This window comes from Lissotriton vulgaris, chromosome 6, assembly GCF_964263255.1.
Source record: "Lissotriton vulgaris chromosome 6, aLisVul1.2, whole genome shotgun sequence".
Classification (NCBI taxonomy): Eukaryota; Metazoa; Chordata; class Amphibia; order Caudata; family Salamandridae; genus Lissotriton; species Lissotriton vulgaris.
Window position 1 is genome coordinate 167,088,172 of NC_141694.1, and position 20,194 is coordinate 167,108,365.

Below are 20,194 nucleotides of genomic sequence, written 5' to 3' on the forward strand. Positions count from 1 at the left end.
GGTAGTGTTACTCACAGAGTAAGCCCAGGATGCTTAGGGTTGACTGTCTGTCAATGATGCCCCACAACCCACTTTCCCAACTTTTACGAGTGGGGTGTGATCAGCAACTCTAACTGACTCAACCCTACTCTGTGACGAGTTAGGGTAGGCCCTCCTCCCATTGGCTGACCCATGACAAGGTTAGCCAATGAGAAAAGATGCCAGGATCTTCCTTTTTTCCTTCCCTCCCCAAAGCACCAGCTCCATGCTGAGCCATTGTCCTTTGTCCTAACACCCACTTTTGTGGCCTGGCAAGTGCTTTACTGAAAGTGTGTGTGTATGTATTTAGGCATGAATTTATATGTATTTACGCCAGTGTGCTGCGAATGGGTGTGTGCACATGTGTGCTTGTGAATGAGTTGCGTGGGTGTGAGTAAGTGTGGACATGTGTGCTTGTGAGGTGGCTGTGAGTATGTGCATGGGTGTGCTTGTGAATGACTGGGTGGATGAGAGTATGTGCACACATTGTGCTTGGGAATGGGTGGGTGTAAGTATGTGTGCACTTGTGGATATGTGAAAGTGAGCATGGGTATATATGTCCACCGACTGGTCCTCTAATGATCCAGTTGCCACTCTTATTACCACATAATCTATCATTCATACCTGTGAAATTCGGAATGGGCATGTATTAATTTACCAAGGAAGCAAATAAATCCCTCAATATTGGTATTTCACCAGGAGGTGTTACCTACCGGTATGTCTACAGCTCTTATAGTATCTTTTTATTTGGTTATATTTATCCAGACCTGAACAATCCTGAGAAGTCAAGGATCGTGAAGGAAGTTTCTCATGTGCCTAGAGAAGGCAAACCTTTTTTCAATGCCAGTAGTAAAGGCCTCTGCCACCAATTGGAAATGGATTTTTTTCTACTGAGAGAAGAGGGAGGGAATGAATAGTACAGCCCCCAATATCCCCTGTAGCTGTCCAAAAAGACCACATGAAAGTCGACCAGCAAACAGTTAATTGTAGACATATTTCTGAAATTATATATTTACAATTTAACCTAAACAATTTAATTCTATTACTAGCAGCCCGCCCCAGCGTTGCCTGGGGCAGAAAGGGGCTGGGGCAGTACACCCGCTCCCGCCCCGACCCCCTCACGCACCGACTCCCTCCCGCCCCGACTCACTCCCGCCCCCCCCGCCCCGACTCACTTGCGCCCCCTCCCGCGCAGACTCACTCGTGCCCCCCTCCCGCCCAGACTCACTCGCGCCCCCTCCCGCCCAGACTCACTCGCGCCCCCCTCCCGCCCCGACATTTTCATTTGCTGCTGCCTCCTTCTTTCCTCCCCTGCATCACAGTCTCACTTTCCCTTTCCTTACCTGTGCCGCTGCTCCTCACTGCACAGCCGCTCGTCACTGCACCGCCCTCCTCCTTCGTCGTCATCACGCACGTCGCGTCGCGACCAGCGCTAGGTCCTGGCAGGCGCTACTTTCAGGGGACTACTTTGTTTACAAATGTAATTTTTTTTATTTACTTTTTTTATTTTATTTATATAGCCTATGTCCATCTACACACCCTGACATTTTCATAGATGTATCGGGTGTGTAGATTGGCGCTGTGGTTCCCGAGTTTACCTGGCCAAAAGGTGCAAGTTCTCTCTTTATAATAGTAGTATAGACAGGGAAATCATTTTATGAGATCTGCACCAATAAGGAATACTAATTTGTAAATAAAAATGTGCCATCTAGTGCCGATTCTACTGAAATGTCCTTAATTTCGGTGTTTTGTTTTATGCAAACAATTGTCATGAAGAGACACATTACCGCTGTCTTAACACATTGTCTCCAGAGCATTGTTCCTGGAGTCAGCTTAGGGGGAGGAAAGGAATGAAGATGTGGGAGGCAAATTCAACATAGAAGGGCTGATTACAATGTCGGGCGGAAAGACTCCTCCTGATAATCAGATACTTCTTGACCGTGTCAACCCTTCCGACAGACTCTGTCAGTTTACAATCCGCCCGACCCATTACGATGTTCGCAGTCAGAAGGTAAACCGCGCGGTCATTCCAAATCGGTTACGACCGGCTAATAGAGGATTTGTGTCGTCAGAACCACATCATACACCCCAAAAGACACCATTTCTGACATCTGGATTACGATGTTGATTTCCAAAAGACTTACCACTTTGGCATGTTGAACATGAAAAGTCTGTCGGAAAGTGACTTTAGCGGCCCCTGGCAGGCCCTCCTTCATCCTGCAGCTTCCGGTTTGGGCCGATGGGGTACCTAAGAGACCCCCCTGTGGAACCCGTGGGGTGCCTGCGGCAGGGTGCAGGGTTTTACACACACATCCCATTTCCCCACGGGCCTGTGTTACGGCCGGTTGTCGGGTAGAACACAAGCACCCATTGCAAAAAATGGGAAACCGACCAAACATTGTTCGTTGCATTATAATCGGGAGGCGGAACCGCCAACCGAGAGTCGGTCCGTCCTGATTCAGAGTCGATGTCAGGTGGAAAGTTTCTGTCCGGCATCTTAATCAGACCCAAAGTTGTGGATTTTTAAGTATTAACAAGTGGGTGTAGTTAGTCTTTTCAATATGATGTTGCTTGCAATTCTTTTTTTTTTTTTTTTATTGATTCAGTTCAAAGCCATGTATATAAAAAACAAAGACATATCAATGTTTCAGCTTAATAATTAACATATTCAACATACATAGACATAAAGGATTGAGAATGATTTTAGCATCGGATAAATACAGTCTGAACAGCAGCTTTATCTTATTTGATAACATAAATAATAATAGTTAATGATCCATATAATCTATCAAAGTCTGCCATATTTTGTACCCTCTTCTCTTTTTCGTAATTGATTTAATGCGATAGAGATTAAACTCTAAATGAAAAATATTATAAAACTTTGCTCGCCACATTTCATATGTAGGTTCTTCAGGTTTTAACTTATGACATTACCAATCTTAAGGGGGGGATGGGGAGTCCCGAATTTTGCACTCTACTATCTGGCATGTCTTATGCAAAATGTTAAATATTTTTAAATAGGCGGAACCCCACCCACATTTGAAAGCCCAGATATTTTTTCTGTTTTATTAGGCCCACAATCTCGACAAATGCTACTCCGTTTTATAGAACCTAGTTACTATAAAAGAACTAGATTCAAACTTATATTGTCCGCCTTCAAAGGATGGCGTTCTATTCGGAAGTTTATCTTATTGGGACGTATTAATTTTTATACTCTGTGTAATTCGATAGAACTGCTCCCGTTAATATTCAGGGATCGTACTATGGGTATATGGCGGGAAAAGGGTATAATAGCCTTTGGTGACATGGTTAAAAACGGTACAATCGCCTCATTTCAGGAGCTAAGAGATCAATTTAGTCTCTCGAAACATGACTTTTTTAAGTATTTGCAAATAAGGAATTTCATCTATACACATCCACATATTGTACCACTATGTCCTAATGAATTTATGGAAATAATAAAAAAACCAACACGCATAGGGATTATTTACAATTACCTGTTAAATTTACAGCAGGATGATATGGAACAGCAGGTATCAAAATGGTGTACGAGACTAGGTACATCTGCAGTACCTTTTCAAGAATCAATATTCATGGCTGATAAAATTATTCTATCTGCCAATTTATATTCACAACATTATAAAACTTTATTTAATCTTTATCATACACCACTTAAAATGCTAAAATGGAGTAATGCAAACAATGGGAAATGTTATAGATGTCAATGTGATTTGGCAGATATTATACATATATTTTCAGACTGCCCTATATTAAAACCGTTTTTTGTATCCATAGAACTTTTTTTAGCACACATTACAAAATGCGATGTAAAAATCTCTAGAGAGATGATTATTTTTGATTTATCAAATGATAATGAATTGTTTTTAGGTTATCAAGATAATAGATATATCATATTCATGGCTATGGCTGTAGCTCGCCTCTGTATATCATCAATGTGGTTAAAACCTGAAGCACCTACATATGAAATGTGGCGATGTTGCTTGCAATTCTTTGGGAAGCTTTCCTGTTATTAATAGCTCCATGATCAAAATGCTATTAAAGACACTGAGACCCATGGGACCAGGCTAAAAATAGACACCAACACAATTTACGTCTATGTTAGCATTTTTACTGACTAGAAGATGAGTGTAAATTCTGCTCCCTTGTTGTCTTCATTAACACATACCATCATGTAATAGCTTGGGGGATTGCCCGTGTAAGCTTGTGCGCAAGTGATAGCAGATTGCATGAAACAGGCACAATTGCCATTTGCACCCGTTATGCCCCATTTATAATGTACATGAAGGTAAATCAGATGCAAACACCACCTGCAAACTGGCGCAAAGTTAATTTGGTTTGTTGATATTGGCTATTCACTGTTTCCAATGACACATTTTCATCTCATTGCAGACCTACATGTCTCTAACCCCACAATTCATTGGTTGGAGACATGTAACTCAGAATTTACGAGGGTAAAGTGACTACTGTTGACTTTATGGACTTAAACGGAGGTCTTTGCTACCAAGGTGGAGATCACCCTTTGACAAAGTGTAGACTCATCATTTTTATTAATTGATAAAAAAATATTTATAACATTTTAACGGAAACAAGCTCTTCCTTGTCTTCCTCTTTCAGCGTGGAAAACCTTGAAGCAGACACTTATTAGCAGCATTTTAGACGAGGTAAACACTCTACTCGTTTCTGCAAATGAGACATTACTATCCAAACTTCAAGTTGAAAGCACAGCACCCCATCTCATTTGCAAACCCCCTTCTGGTACCACCTCCACACCTTCTCTGAGATCCTTACAATGGTTGGTTATAAGGAAATGAATATCTTTAAAATCTGCTGCCTCACTCACAAGTCATTGATGGGGAAAGGCCACAGTTACATCAACCAGAAGCTCAAGCACTATTATCCAGTCAGGCTCCTTAGATTCAGGGAGAAAGCTTTGTTCACTTTCCCTCATGTCAGAAGGTCAAGAGCGGGTGGAAGGTCTTTTTCCTATCAGGCCTCCTCTTACTGGAATGAACTGCCACATCACATACAAACGTGTACAACCCATATCAAATTCAGAAAACAGCTCAACACTGCTGTTTTAACTAAGCATCTCTTCTATGCCTGTTATCTGCCCTAGCGGTGAGATACCACTCCCGGGGTGATTAGTGTGCGGTATCAAATTAAATTAACATAACATATCAATTCTTATTAACCTAGAACTAATGAATAAAATGTTGCATCCCATTACATCTTCAAACTCAATGGTTATTAAATAAATATGTATTAGAAATGTCTTATTTTCATTCACAAATATTATTTTTAATTGAATTATAAAAATCTTTCTCATTGGTTGCAGAGCTCTCTACACAGAAAAGATTGAAATGGTGGAAGAGGAGAGCTCCACACATAGAGAATTGCATTTTCCAGCAAGTGACTAACTAGTATTACAGTACTCCTTTACATACTACAAACTGCAGTTTGTGAGTAGGCCCCACACACTGAGGTATTTTGCTTCTTACTTTAAAATATCCACAGCCCCTCCAGTGGCGGCTCCTTGAGGGAGTGCTGCAGGATGGTGGGCAGGGCGGGGGTAGTAAACTCCGGCATATGGCCGAACGGAGTTAAGTAAATAAATGAATTAATACAACGAATTACATTGCACATGCTGTAATGCCAAATGGCGATGCAGCACTCGCAATGTGATTAGTTTTATTAATTTATTTATTTACTTAACTCTGTTCGGCCATATGCCTGTGTTTGCTACCCAACAGTGCTATATATTGCAGGTCAAGTTCTCCCAGCAAACTTCCTTTCCATGACATTGTATACATACTTCTAAACCTGTGGAGCCATTGGGCCTTTCCAAGTTTACTATCATCAATTTCTTCTACAGAAAACATACACATCACTGGTGCAGTATTTGTGTTGATCAATAATATGCTTGTTCTGCATTAGACTACCTTACCAGCAACAAACATGTTATCTTAAAGCCAGAATGTCCAGAGGCATGAATGATTGCTTAACAAATGTCAATGTTACAGTCCACATTTAATAATGAATCCACCAATCACTGCTCCTACAGCAAAACTTTCCACGTTTTCAAAATCCATCGCACACACATACAGAGACAATGAATCATACATGTGTAAATCAGTATATAGAAAATGTTACATAAGGCAAAAGAGACTACGAGGTGTACGATTCACATGTAATCCATACTGGTAGACACTTTTTATGAGTGCTTGGTCTGCAGAAGCACAGACTCAGGACTCAGAATAGAACATAACACAGTGGTTAAGGTTGACTTAAATAATAAGAATGTATTCCTACCCAAACACACCTTTAGCAACATCAGGATAGAAAGAGCGGTAATAAAACATAACTTTCTAACCTGTACTATGCATCGTGCATGCAGCTCTAAGATGGCAGTTCATAGCTCACTTTACTAGATTATGGATGTACCTTATGAACTGCACACTAACAACAGAATCTCTGTGACAAAAGAAGTAACCCACTGAGCTAGCCACATAAAACATTGTTCTTTAATATGCATGGTACACGTTCTTTGCAGCAGACATGTTAACCCTACCTTAGATAAGTGAAAATTGATACTAGACAAAACTCCCCTCTCTCTCCAGCAGATACATAAATAAATCACCAACGTTAACTTGACACTTTTATTGTTGCCCAAAAAAGGCTGAATGTCAAGGACCTTTGCCGTGCTTTTAAAACTGCTGCACTACTACAAAACGGGACCCACTAACAAAACCTGCCCCCCACCCTTCCAGCCTCCTCGGGAAATGCCCGCTAATCGCCCGAGACCCGGTGAAGCCATTCCGACCTTGGTGGTGTTCAAAACAGACAATGTCTTGTTGGCCAGTCCAGCCTCACTCACTGGCCAGCATGTGCATGTTGTGGCTACAATATAGTCCAAACAATGGTTCATGTACGCCACTTGAAAAAATAAACGTTTTGTTTTAAAGAAAGAAAGGAAAACCTCAAAGTCTAAAAATAGAAATCAAGAAAAAAGGAGAAAGTATGCTTCCCAAATATTGGGTTTCTAAGACACACAATACCCATGTACAGATAATCTTTAAAACATTTCACAAATACATTTTAATATTCTCAAAAAAAAGAACATATTTAAATACAATAATTGTGGCAATCATATAGTTACACAGACGGTGTTACAATTGTGAACATTGACAGGTGTAAACAAATAGTGGCTGAGAAAAAATCACAAAGCCAGGTTTCTAAACAAAACAGAAGTACACCACAAAACAATAGTATCCTCATTCATTGAAGCCACATTATTGGCGTTGGCGACGTTTCAACCCAATAAAGATTCGAGGGTCATAATCAGGACAAAAAATATCAATTGAAGGAGAATCCACTGTAGTTCAATAAAAACATCTTGGTCTGCATGAAGAAGTGATCAACATGGAAGATGTATAGGACACAATAACATTCAAAGCCTCAATACATGAGGGGAGATACGTAATCTGCTATAGTATCAAAAAAATCCACAAGGAGTGTAATTGCACTCTTAAAATATAGGAGATGAAAACCAGACATGGGCTATCAAAGTGCAGTCATCAAATGTCCTTGCATAATAAGTCAGCGATTATGCTGGGTCAGGGGATCCCGGTCGATACGTTCAATGAAGTGTTTAATGTCAGCCTGTTTCTCCCACCAGCATGCCGGCTCTCCTATACTCATTGGCGTGAATTCCCGGAAAACAATGACAATTAATGTGTTATTCACATCACCCAAACAATGGCTAAAACGGTTGAACCTGAAATGTGTGCTCTTTAACAATCATTTCTAAAGTTTTACAGGGCATTAGAAAATCTTGTATCAACTCCAAAAACAGATATTCTTATCTTATATTACTTGTTGCTCCTGTGAGAGATTTCCTGAGGGCCCACAACTCACAGGAGTCACATGACAGGTACCACCACATAGGGAGTCAGAGACTCGAGACTCTAGTCAAGTCGATGTAATGACTCAGTCAGTCTCACTTGCACATGACCTCACTTGACTCACGGCCCTCCCAATCTTCGGCCGACCTACTCAGTCAGAGAGTGACAACTAAGTGAAGCAAGTCACTCGAGTCCCTTTTCTAGTCAGTCACTCCAGAGCCTTGGTTTCCAGCACCCACGCAGCAGGCACGAGTATGACTCGACTCCAAGGCCATGCCCTGTCAACGCTGCTTTTACTGCCTCGTGGGGGCTAGACAATAATTTTTGCCAGGGCCGTCATCATTGGTAGCTCTTTCACTCACTACCAGATTGACTGCCCTGGCACCCAGTTGGCGGTCCCAAACTCAGTGGTAAATATACCGCACCTCAGCTAGGGTAGGGTGCAGCAAATGTGGGCTTGGACTTACACCAATGTGCTGCTAGCTGCAGCACGTGTAGTTAGTCACTGTCCAATCATGTCCAGCCATGCTGCGTGCATTTAGTGCTCCTGCGTTCAGCTTCCTGATCTAGTCCCACAGCAGATACATACAATGTATCAAATCAAAGTCTGTACTGGCCAGGATGGCTCGGGGTCACCAAGGCAATGTGTTAGCCAAGTTCTTTCCCTCTCCCAGGCCCAGCTTGAAGGCCATCATCATCATGCCTCTGCCGACAGAGATTCAGCACAGGAGTGCAATCAAGCACTGCTCACCCTGTGAGTGATTTTATGCAATCAGAGAGTTTGCCATGGATGACGAGCAGCCAGGGAATGCAAGGAAGGTGGCTGGCGTTGCACCGGGTCTCTTAGGATTTGCAGTTGTGATCCCTGGCGACCCATCTCTCACTAGGGAGACTGCATGCAGTGCATGCAATGTGGCATGAAAGATCTAAAAATTTTCATTTTTCAGAGGTTGCCTGTGTACTTTGCCTGTATATCTTTTTCTTTCCGAATATGGACCACCTGCAAACTGTTAGATTGATGTTAAACTAATATTCGCTTTTGCGCATAATGGTAAATTAAATGTAAAATATATTGATTTCATCTGAATTATAGAATCTTCCAGTAGGCCTTGGTGGAAGTTCATTCATAGCGTCGTAATCATGGTAATTTTGCATTACACTTGTTATGTGAAATTCCAGAAATTACATTATATTGCTTTAAAAATTGAGCTTTTGAACACAGGAATAATGTAAATGACCAGAAAGCGGGTAGGTGCTGAATTAGCACTTATGTTTTTTAGCTCAAAATGCATCCTTGCATGCAAAATTATTGAGGATGCATTTTGCACTATGCTATAGTGCCAAATGTCGATTTTGCATTTCGTGCTATTAAACGTAATCTAATTTTCCCAAAATTTGCTTAATTACACAAATGCAAATCACTTAAATTTCGCACACCCCCTACTTCTAATGCGAAGATTTTTTGTATTTATGTAAATTCAAAGGCTTCACTACCAAATGTCAATGAAAGATGTATTTGTTTTCTACGTGGAGCATACCTAGTGGTCTCAAACCAAGCAAGCAAAGTGCCATCAGCCTCCTTCCATCCATTTTGTCAAGTGCCAGCTGCCTGCACCTGCCTCCAAGTCCCATGTATAGGGCATGCATCAGAGCAGGCCTTCAATCTGCACTGCAATAACACTCTCGCTTCCCAGCGTGCCTGCTAGCCCAGAGCTGCAGTGCCAGTAATTGACACAGTTGTTCGATGCTAGAAAACGAACTCTCCCAACTATTCTCATTAGGGAACCCTGGTTTGCTACTCTTATTGTAAAACCCAAACGTCGAGCCTCAGAGCAGCGTGCCTCTGTTTTTAATTAGTTCTTGCGCTACTGGGCTGCAAGCCAAGGGGGAAAAAAGACAACTTCCTGTGATTGAGGCTTGTTTCTCGGTGTGCTGCTTCCTCGATACAGAGATTGTTTTCACAACAGCTTATGAAAAGGCCTACTGACAGAAATCAAATAAGAGGCTGCTCTTTGTGTTTGTTTCTCGCGCTGCGAAAAGAAAGGCAACAATACGCCTGGACTTCTTGCAGTTGCATGGCTCTGATTGCTTGCTGATTGTCTGCTTGAAGTCCTCCTTGCAAGTGGGCTATTTTTTTTTAACAGCAACCTGCAAATATGTGCAGCTGTTCCGCCTTTGTTCGTTGTTGTAAGCAAGACAAATGCACGGGTGTCATAGCAGCTAGGTGTATCACTGTGTGACACACTAATTAATTTGACCCTTTTTACAGCATGCAGGTAGCATTGATTAGATAGTTAAGACAAGGTAGATATTGTGTCTGTGGCATTAATTAGAAGCTCAAATATTTTCTATCATCTCCAGCTCTTTTCAACAGAAATAAGTTGTTTATAAGTTGCTGTTAGACTTGGCTTTTTCAGCAAGGTTACCCCCAGACTTTTTGATTTTTGTCCTCCTGTTTTTGACCTTATTTTGTTGGTTTTAGGACTCTGGGCACTTTACCACTGCTATTTAGTGCTAAATTGCATATGCTCTCCATGTAAATTGTGTTTATGGATGTGTTTTCCGTGATTCGGATATGTCATGTACTATTAAGTCCCTAGTACAGTGCACTGTGTGTGCCCGGGGCCTGTAAATCAAATGCTACTAGTGGCCTTGCAGCACTCATTGTGCCACCCACTCAAGTAGCCTTTCAAATGTGTTTCAGACCTGCCACTGCAGTGTCTATGCACAGCTTCTACTACCATATCAACCTGGCAAGTGCAACAGCTTGCCAGGCCCTAGCCTTCCATTTTCATACATGTAAGGCACCCCCCAGGTAGGCCCACGGTACCCCATGAGCAGGGTGCGGTGTATGTAAAAGGTAGGACACGTACTGGTGTGTGTGACATGTCCTGATACTGAAATACTGTCAATGTTGTTTTCACTATTGAAAGGCTATCTGTCCCATGGGCTAACATGGGAGTTGCTCTGTAACATCTTACAAACATAACTTTCCTTTGGGATGAAATGGAAAAATAGAGTTTAGTATGCCTGAACTCAAGATTTAAAAATAAATATTTTAGTGAAGATGATTTTTTATGTTGGGTGTTTGAAAATGCCACAATTGGAAAGTGGACATTTTCTTGCTTAACCATCTAGTGTGTTACTGACTTTTGTGCATTCCCTGTCTAGGTTTAGAGGGACAGGAGCAGGGGATGTGCATTCACACTAGACAGACACCAGGGAGCGGTTGAGGTGGATTCTGCTTTTCCCGAGTAACTCATAGCCATGCTGAATAGACCTGGCTACATTTAGAGTAGTGGGATAAGTTGCTGCTTGCACCTGAATGGACTGTGGCTGCCTCTCCTATGGTGAACCTGGACTGGGCCAGGCTGAACTGGTTTATATGTGCCAGAGGAACTTTGTTTGTACCAAGATCAAAGGAAAGAGTGATATAAATATTGGGGCCATGACCCCAGCATTTTAGATTACTGCTGGACTAAGAAACCTAACAGGAAGAAGAGCTGGAAGAGCTGTGAGGAGAGGCTATCACTTTGCTGTGTGCTTTTCTGGGTTGACTTGCAGTTGCTGCTTCTGTCTTGGGCAGGTAAAGGACTGGACTTTGCTTTCTGCATGCTAAGTATCTCCAAGGGCTTGAAGTAGAGCTTGCCTCCCGATGGAGGTCTCAGGGAAATCAAAGACTTCAACACCTTCTGGATACCAGCTTCTGATACTGGGTGTTTCAGGTGCCACAGAGGAGAAAAGGTAACTTGACACTGCCAATGATGCCGCTGCCGGCTCTGTGACCTGAAGGCATCGGAGAGGGCATCGTCACACTATGCACTGCCACCCTGATCTCACGGACGATGCCGTCCGAGGCCATCACCGAGCTGCTGCTCGCACCGTGACCTGTGAGGACCGCACTTCACACCGCCTAGCTTCACACCACCGCCCTGGTATCCCCGACAACGAAGCGAAGCTATCACCGATGCCACTGCCTGCACTGTGACCTGTGGACACCCCTCATGGAGAACATGGGGCATTGTCCCTCTTTAAACCATAGCCCTGGTCTCCGCTCCAAGCTGACATCGACACTGCTGCCTGCAAGGTGGTTTGGGGCACCCCTCGGAGGTTATTCGACGCACCGCCCTGGCTCATCAACATCAGAACCGCCGACTCCAGATCGTCAACCGACACCACTGCGTGCACTACGACCTGTGGGTCCGCAGGACGCATTGCCCCACCTCGCTCCACCGCCTTGAGTCTACCAACGACAGCGCTTCAGTAACGACAATGACGCTGCTTACACCGTGACCTGTCCACACCGCCATGAGCACCACCCCACTTCACACTGCAGGCCTGGTCTCAACGACGCCGCTGGACGACCTGTACCGAGCCGCTGCCTGCTCCATGACCTGAAGGCACCGTATTTCGCACCACTCGCTTCACACCACAGCCCAACACTTGCCACCCACACAAATAGCCTTTCAAAGGTGTCTCAGACCTGCCACTGCAGTTTTTACTGCCATGTCAGTTTGGCACGTGCACCCATTTGCCAGGCCCTAAGCATGCATTTTCTTGCATGCCAGGCACCCCTCAGGTAGGCATAAGGTACCCCCATGGGCAGGGTGCAGTGTATATAAAAGGTAGAACCTGTACTGGTGCGTGTGACATGTCCTGATACTGAAATACTGCCAATTTTGTATTTACTATCGAAAGGCTATCTGTTCCATAGGATAACATAGGAGTTGCTTTGTAGTATCTTACAAACATAACTTTCCATTGGGATAAGATGGTGGAATGGAGTTTAGTATGCCTGAACCCAGGATTTAAAAATACATCTTTTAGTGAAGATAATTTTTATGTTGTGTGTTTGAAAATGCCACATTTAGAATGTGGACATTTTTTTGCTTAACCACCCTGTGTGCTGCTGTCTTTTGTGTCGTCCAGTCCACCTCTGTTAGGTTGTTCCAGTGTCAGCGTGCTGTGCCCACTATGGGGCCACTTCTGGATTGATGTATGTTGATTATGGTGTGGGCTGTCCAGATGACGGGTATTGGGGTATGGATCGCAATGTTGTCAAAATATGTGAACACACGGTCTAGGATGTACCCAGCGGCATGGGTTGGCTCCATGATGCATTGGGTTAGTCTCAGGTTCCCGAAGTTGTCAAGAAGGGAAGCATAGTTGGGATCAGTCTGGTCTTCAAGATGAAAATTGAGGTCTCCTATGAGTATGAAAGCGCTACTCCCGAAGACTAGGGAGTGATTGAAGTCCTTGATGTTATTTGCAAAGCTGGCTTGGTGGCCCGGGCGGTAAACAAGAAACCCGCTGAGGGTGAAATATTCTGTGAAATGTAATTTGAAGTTGAGGTGCTCCATTTAGTGTGTTCCGGCTTTGCGTGTTTGTATTCACTGGGAAATCCCCACAATCAAAGTTACAGCCACTGCTGGGAGAGGAACACCAGTTTTAACAGGTAAGACTCAGTCAGGTTTAAAAGAAAACGGGACTTGCCCAGGCAGGTATACAGTTCCCTATATACCGTTGAGGGAGGACTGGTCCCAGACCTGTGGGAACTTTGAAGATTATTAAGAGGAGAAGTGTGGCTCAAGTGGTTGGAGCGGCAGACCCTGATGCAGAGGTCTGGCCCGGACCAGGGTTCAATTCCCCACCTCGGCGGGTCTTGGGCTCAAATTTCCCCGGACCTGACAATTCTCGCCTCAGTGCCTATTCCAATCATGGAGTCCCACTCTGTAACTCTGGGCAATAGCTTGCTTAATCTCCACAACGGCCCCTCGCAGCGGGATGCCTGGCTTTCACCTTGGGGATGCCTAGTAATGGGTTATCTCGCAGGGGAATACCAGGACGCGTTCCCTAAGCAAGTCCTGGGACGCTTTCGGGCAGCCATGCGCTCTACAAATCAAATTTTATTTCATTTCATTTCACATACCCCCCTACTGATGATCATTTTTGCCAAGTAATGGACGTGTCAATATTTAGAGCGGTTTTGCAAGTGGTGGTATTCTTGGAGGAGAAAATGTAGCAACTCTAGGCACAGTGCCAAAGACCCCTCGTACTGAGGAAAGAACTTGCAGGGCCACAGAGCTCCTAAGGAAGCGCGAGGTGGAGAAAGGAGTGGTTATAGATGTGTTTGCTTGTTTGAAGAGGGCTTTTATGCACTCTTGATCCTCCACATCTACTAATTCAGGGGGACCCTCTTTCACTCCGGACGGCCTGAACCTGGTGAATCTGGATGACTCGACCCACACCTCTGATGGGAATGGGGAATCAGGCAGACCCTGAAGCCCTCCTGGGGCCTCTCCTGCTGCAGGTCCTAACACCCTTAATACAGATCCCCAAGATCCGGGTTCGGATTTGTTAAATATGGATCCACGATTGGTGGAATGAATCCCGGCCCCTACGGTGGCATCCTACACAGCCACCAGATTGTGGAAGCCGTTAAATAAGGAGGAGAGGAGCTGCCTTAGAGCAGAATGTCCCAGGCTGGCATTGAATGGGAAAGTAGCCTTTACGCCAGAGGTGGATGAGAAAATGGCTACCTTTCTCGCTACGTTTGTAAGAGCCGTAAGAAAGGTTTGATTGCTCCCGGCAGCCATGCCAGTATAAATAGCTAGATATTATGGGTCTATTAGCAAAGATCCTTGATAAGGACACCACAGCTTCTGGCTCCTTGGTATCACCTGATGCGCTTTCCAGTTGGGCGCATTGGGCCATAATGTTCTTAGGAAATGCGAACTGCGCAATTTCCACGGAGCAGCGCAGGTCACTTCTAATAAAAATAGATCCTAAGATGGAAGAACTCTCCACCTTAGAGGCCGGGCCTACTACAGGGGGCAATCTTTTTGGAGACCACTTTGTATAGGAATTAGGGAATTTTGTTAACACATTCAATTAGTTTGATAAGCCCAATCCTCAATTAAACGTATATTTACGCCCCGTATTTTTGCTGGAGCCTTGTTCTCCTACAAAAGTGCAGATTCCGCAGAGGACAATGGCAAGACCCACCAATATTTGGGAACTTCTACCCAAGAAGAAGTAATCCCCAATGGAGAGGCGCCAGAAGAAGAAGCAATGGGTCCTATAATACCACACAAGTTGAGTGTCCAGAACCCAGAAGGGATCAAAATTGAGGGCAGGCTGGGTTTTTTTTCCCACACTTGGGCAACCCTCACCACAGATACCTGGGTTCTTCAAATGATCCAAGGCTTCCATATATAATGCTATGACTCTCCTACCCAACACTCTCATCCCAAACCTCTGTGCTTTCCGACTAACAAGATGACTTTGGTGGATGGGGAGATCACCACTCTGTTAGTGAAAGGGGCAGTTGTACCAGCTTCCCTTCAACCCATGGTTTCCTCAGCAATCTAGTGCTGGTAGATAAAAATGATGGGAGTCATCGCTTAGTCATAAATATGAGTGAATTTAACAAGTGGTTGGTATATCACCACCTCAAGATGGAAGGAGTTTATCTCCTCACGGATCTGCTGCAAGTTCAGGATTGAATGGTCAGGCTGGATATACGGGATGAATATCTCACGATCCCTATTTTCTGCCTCACAGACACTTTCTACAGTTCCAGTGGAGGTCTTGGATTTTTTAATTGACCTCCCTCCCTTTCGGTCTGTCTTTTTCTCTGTGGTGTTTTACCAAGCTGTTTTATCAGGGCCTGTGCAAGAACACCTGAGATCTCTAGGTGTCAGACTAAAAGTCTACCTGGGCAACATTCTGATTCTGAACCAGTGTCCCAGACGTCTGTCCTATCACTGACCCTGCTCGGAGACAGGTCGCTCTCCACGCTGCTGCACGCTCTACCTGCATTGTTTTTGCCTAATCTGGTATTTTTCCCCTGTGCCTAACCTGCTTTCTTGCCCAGACTTGTTTTTATTCCTCTGTGCCTGTACTTGCTTTCTTGCCCAGACTTGTTTTTATTCCTCTCTGCTTGTACTTGTTTTCTTGCCTAAACTTGTTTTTCCTTCCTGTGCCCAGTTCTCCCGCGGCCCCGCCCGTTTTTCCCACTGCTGCGTCCCAGCAGCCCCACCCCCCTGCAATCCCATTCACCGCCCTGCTTGAGCCTCCCAGCTGCTCCTCCCTCCCACAGCCCCTCATATGGCGGTCACGCAGCAGACACCCCGCTGGCGCGCCTAAGGCACACCTAAGGCAAGCCCATCTGCGCCAGGACCCCTTGACCCCACAAACGCCACAACACCCGACACCGTTACGATGCCAGACCCCTCCATGCACTCAACACCGGACGATCACACACCTGCTTCCTGGTCGCCCGAAGCGCACCCATGGAGCATTCACCTGCCGGAACTGCAGCTTCACAAGCATCCACCCCACCATGCTGCCGACCAGGAAAGAACCCAACCACCTCAGATGCATCCTTCTCAACACCCGCTCCACCTGCAAACACGCCGCTGAACTCTGGGACCCACTCGACTGAAACTCCCCAGACGTCGCCTTCCTGACAGAGACCTGGCTGAACCCCGCCTCAGCACCCGACATAGCCATAACCATCCCGGAAGGCTACAAGATCTTCCACAGGGACCACACCAACGGAGCTGGAGGAGCAATCGCCATTGTCCACAGGAACACTCTCGGAGTCTCAACCAACACCGACGACACCCTCAGCACCGCCAAACACCTGCTCTTCCAGATCCACACCAACCCCAACACCACCCTCAGAGGAACCCTAATCTACAGACCCCCCGGACCCTGGCCATAGTTCAGAGACTCCATCGCCGACTTCGTCAGCACACATGCCCTCGCCTCCACAGACTACATCCTCCTCGGGGACCTGAACTTCCACCTTGAGAACAACAACAACACCAACTCCACCACCCTGATTGACAACCTAGCCAACTTTGGACTCAGACAACTCGTCACAACACCCACCCACTCCGCCGGTCACACGCTTGACCTCATCTTCTCCGCAAGCCCCCACGTCTCCTTCAACCACACCACCGAACTCCACTGGACCGACCATCGCTGCATCCACTTCACTTTCAAGAAACCCACCATGCACCACTGCACCCAACAGATGCCTCGCCGCTGCTGGAGCAAAGTCACCGAAGACCAGCTAACCACCACCCTCACCCAGAGCCCACCCACCGACCCCACCGACCCCGACACCGCCGCCCGCAACCTCAGACAGTGGATCAATAACTGCGCCAACACCCTCGCCCCGATCAAGAAACCCTCCAACAGTCACACCAACAAGAAAGCCAGCTGGTTCACTGAAGACCTCCAGGCCTCCAAGCAAACCTGCCGAAAGCTGGAGAAGATCTGGCTCCGTGAACACCGGACAGCCAAGCAGCCCACAAGAACGCCACCCGCAGACACCATCACCTCATCAGATCTGCCAAAAGGGCCTCCTGCAAAGACCGCCTAGACAACAACACGCACAACAGCAAAGAGCTCTTCAACATCGTGAAGTAACTCTCCAACCCCAGCTCCAACACCAACGACGTCCCACCCTCGCAAGACCTGTGTGACTCGCTGGCCACCTTCTTCCACCGCAAGATGGCTGACATCCACAACAGCTTCAACGCCACAACTGCCCCGACAACCACTGAGACATCCGCCCCCATGACCACCAACCGCCTGCTCTCCTGGACCAACATCAACGGCGACGACACCATCAAGATCATGAACACCATTTACTCCGGATCTCCGTCAGACCCATACCCACACCAAATCTTCAACAAAGCCAGCACAGCCATTGCATCCCATCTCTGGAAAGTCATGAACACCTCCTTCGAGACAGCAACCTTCCCAGAGAGCTGGAAGCACGCAGAGATCAAAGCCTTCCTCAAGAAACCCCAGGCGGACCCCAAGGACCTCAAGAACCTCCTGCCCATCTCCTTGCTCCCTTTCCCAGCAAAGGTCATCGAGAAGACCGTCAACGAACAACTGACCCGCCACCTCGAGGAGAACAACATCCTGGACCCTTCCCAGTCTGGGTCCCGCAGCAACCACAGCAAGGAGACTGCCCTCATCGCCGCCACCAATGACATCAAGTCCTTGCTGGACAATGGAGAAACGGCAGCCCTCATCGTTCCTGGACCTGTCAGCCGCCTTCGACACGGTCTGCTACCACACACTAAAAACCCGCCTCCACAACGCCGGGATCCAAGTGAAGGCCCTGGACTGGACCAACTCCTTCCTCTCTGGCAGAACACAGAGCGTCTGCCTTCCCCCCTTCCGCTCCGAAGCCACCGAGGTAATCTATGGCGTACCACAGGGCTCATCCCTCAACCCAACTCTGTTTAACATCTACATGGCACCCCTCGCCCACGGCGCCCGTCGGCACAACCTCAACATCATCTCCTACTCCGATGGCACCCAGCTGATCCTGTCCCTCACCAAGGACCCCCACACCACTAAAACCAACCTTCATGAAGGAATGAAGGCCATCGCTGAATGGATGAGGAACAGCCGACTGAAGCTGAACTCGGACAAGATGGAGGTCCTCATCCTCGGATCTACCCCTTCAGCCTGGGATGACTCCTGGTGGCCAAACACACTGGGAACCGCCCCAACACCCACCGACCACGCACGCCACCTAGGGGTCATCCTTGACTCCACCCTCGCCATGAAAAAACAGGTTAACGCCATCTCCTCCTCCTGCTTCAATACCCTCCGCATGCTCCGCAGGATCTACAAGTGGATCCCCACTGAAATGAGAAGAACGGTCACCCAGGCCCTCGTCAGCAGCAGGTTGGACTACGGAAACGCCCTCTACGCAGGAGCCGCGGCCAAACTCCTGAGACGTCTCCAGAGCATCCAGAATGCCTCTGCACACCTGATCCTCGACATCCCTCACCGCAGCCACATCACACCCCACCTGAGGGACCTGCACTGGCTTCTACACCCACACCCGCCAGCTCCGCTCCGCCAACCTCACCCTCACCCTTGCCACAGTCCCCCGCTTCTGAAGAGCGACCTTCGACGGCAGATCATTCTCCCACCTCACCGCCAAGACCTGGAACACCCTCCCCATCCACCTACGGCAGACCCAAGACCTGCTGACCTTCAGAAAACTCCTCAAGACCTGGCTTTTCAAGCAGTAGCAGCATTCCCTACCCAAAGCGCCTTAAGACCCTCACGGGTGAGTAGTGCGCTTTACAAATGATATGATATGATTGATCACTTACAGATGACTATCGATTTACTGGTGTCATTTGGATTTGCGATCAACTAAACAAAGTCAGTTTTCTCCCCTTCTCAGAAGATTCCGTTTCTGGTGAATATAATCAACGCTACTCTAAGACTTCCCTCTCAGAACCTTTCCAAGATAAAAAAAAAGGGTCAAACGTACTCTATCCATGACCACGATCTCTTTATACCATCTAGCCAGAATAGTGGGTCTTCAATCCTCATCAATACAGGCCATTTTTCTTGTCCCTTTGCATTATCGAGCTCTTCAGCGCCTCAAGATCACTCACCTGTGCAAGGGTCTCACAATCTCCCAGTTTGTTCCTCTTTCTGACAGAGATCCAATGGTGAATTTTCCATATAGAGGCATGAAATGGCCATGCCATCTTCGGCTCCCAACCTAACATGGTAATATAATCAGATGCCAGTGGTTCGAGTTCGGGAGCATGATGCAGACATTTTCCGCAGGAGGAAACTGGTCCTCTGCATAACAGGTCATTCAGGTCAAACACATGTTTTGAGCTGATGGCAGTGTAATATGCAGTGCAATGCAGGACCAAGGATAAGACTCAATGATGAGTTGTTCTTAAGATGAACAACAGAGCTGCGGTCCGTTATTTCAATCACCTAGGTGGGACAAGATCAAAAAATCTGTTGGATTTGGCTCACGACCTCTGGGAGTACTGCCTGGCCAACCAGATTTCGTTGTCAGCAGAAAATCTTCCAGGAGTCTCCAAGTCTCCAACCAAGTTCCAGATTGGTATCCCATCCTTGGAAAGACTCCAGCCTCAAATATTTCAGGAACTCCAGAACCAATGGGGTCCATTCTCGATCAACATCTGTGCCTTCTGTCTGGACAATCAGTTGGAGAGGTACTGCAGCTGGCGTCCGGATCCCGACGCAATAGCAGTAAATGATTTCCTCCAGGATTGGAGCACAGTGAAAGGGTATGTCTTCCCTCCGTTTGTGATGATCAAGAGATTGTCCACCCAAGTTTGAAAGCAGCAGGTGGTTTAGTAGTGATTACCCCGATTTGGAGATGCAAGTCTGGTTTCCGGTTCTGATGGAACCTGGGATTTTCCAATCCTCCTACC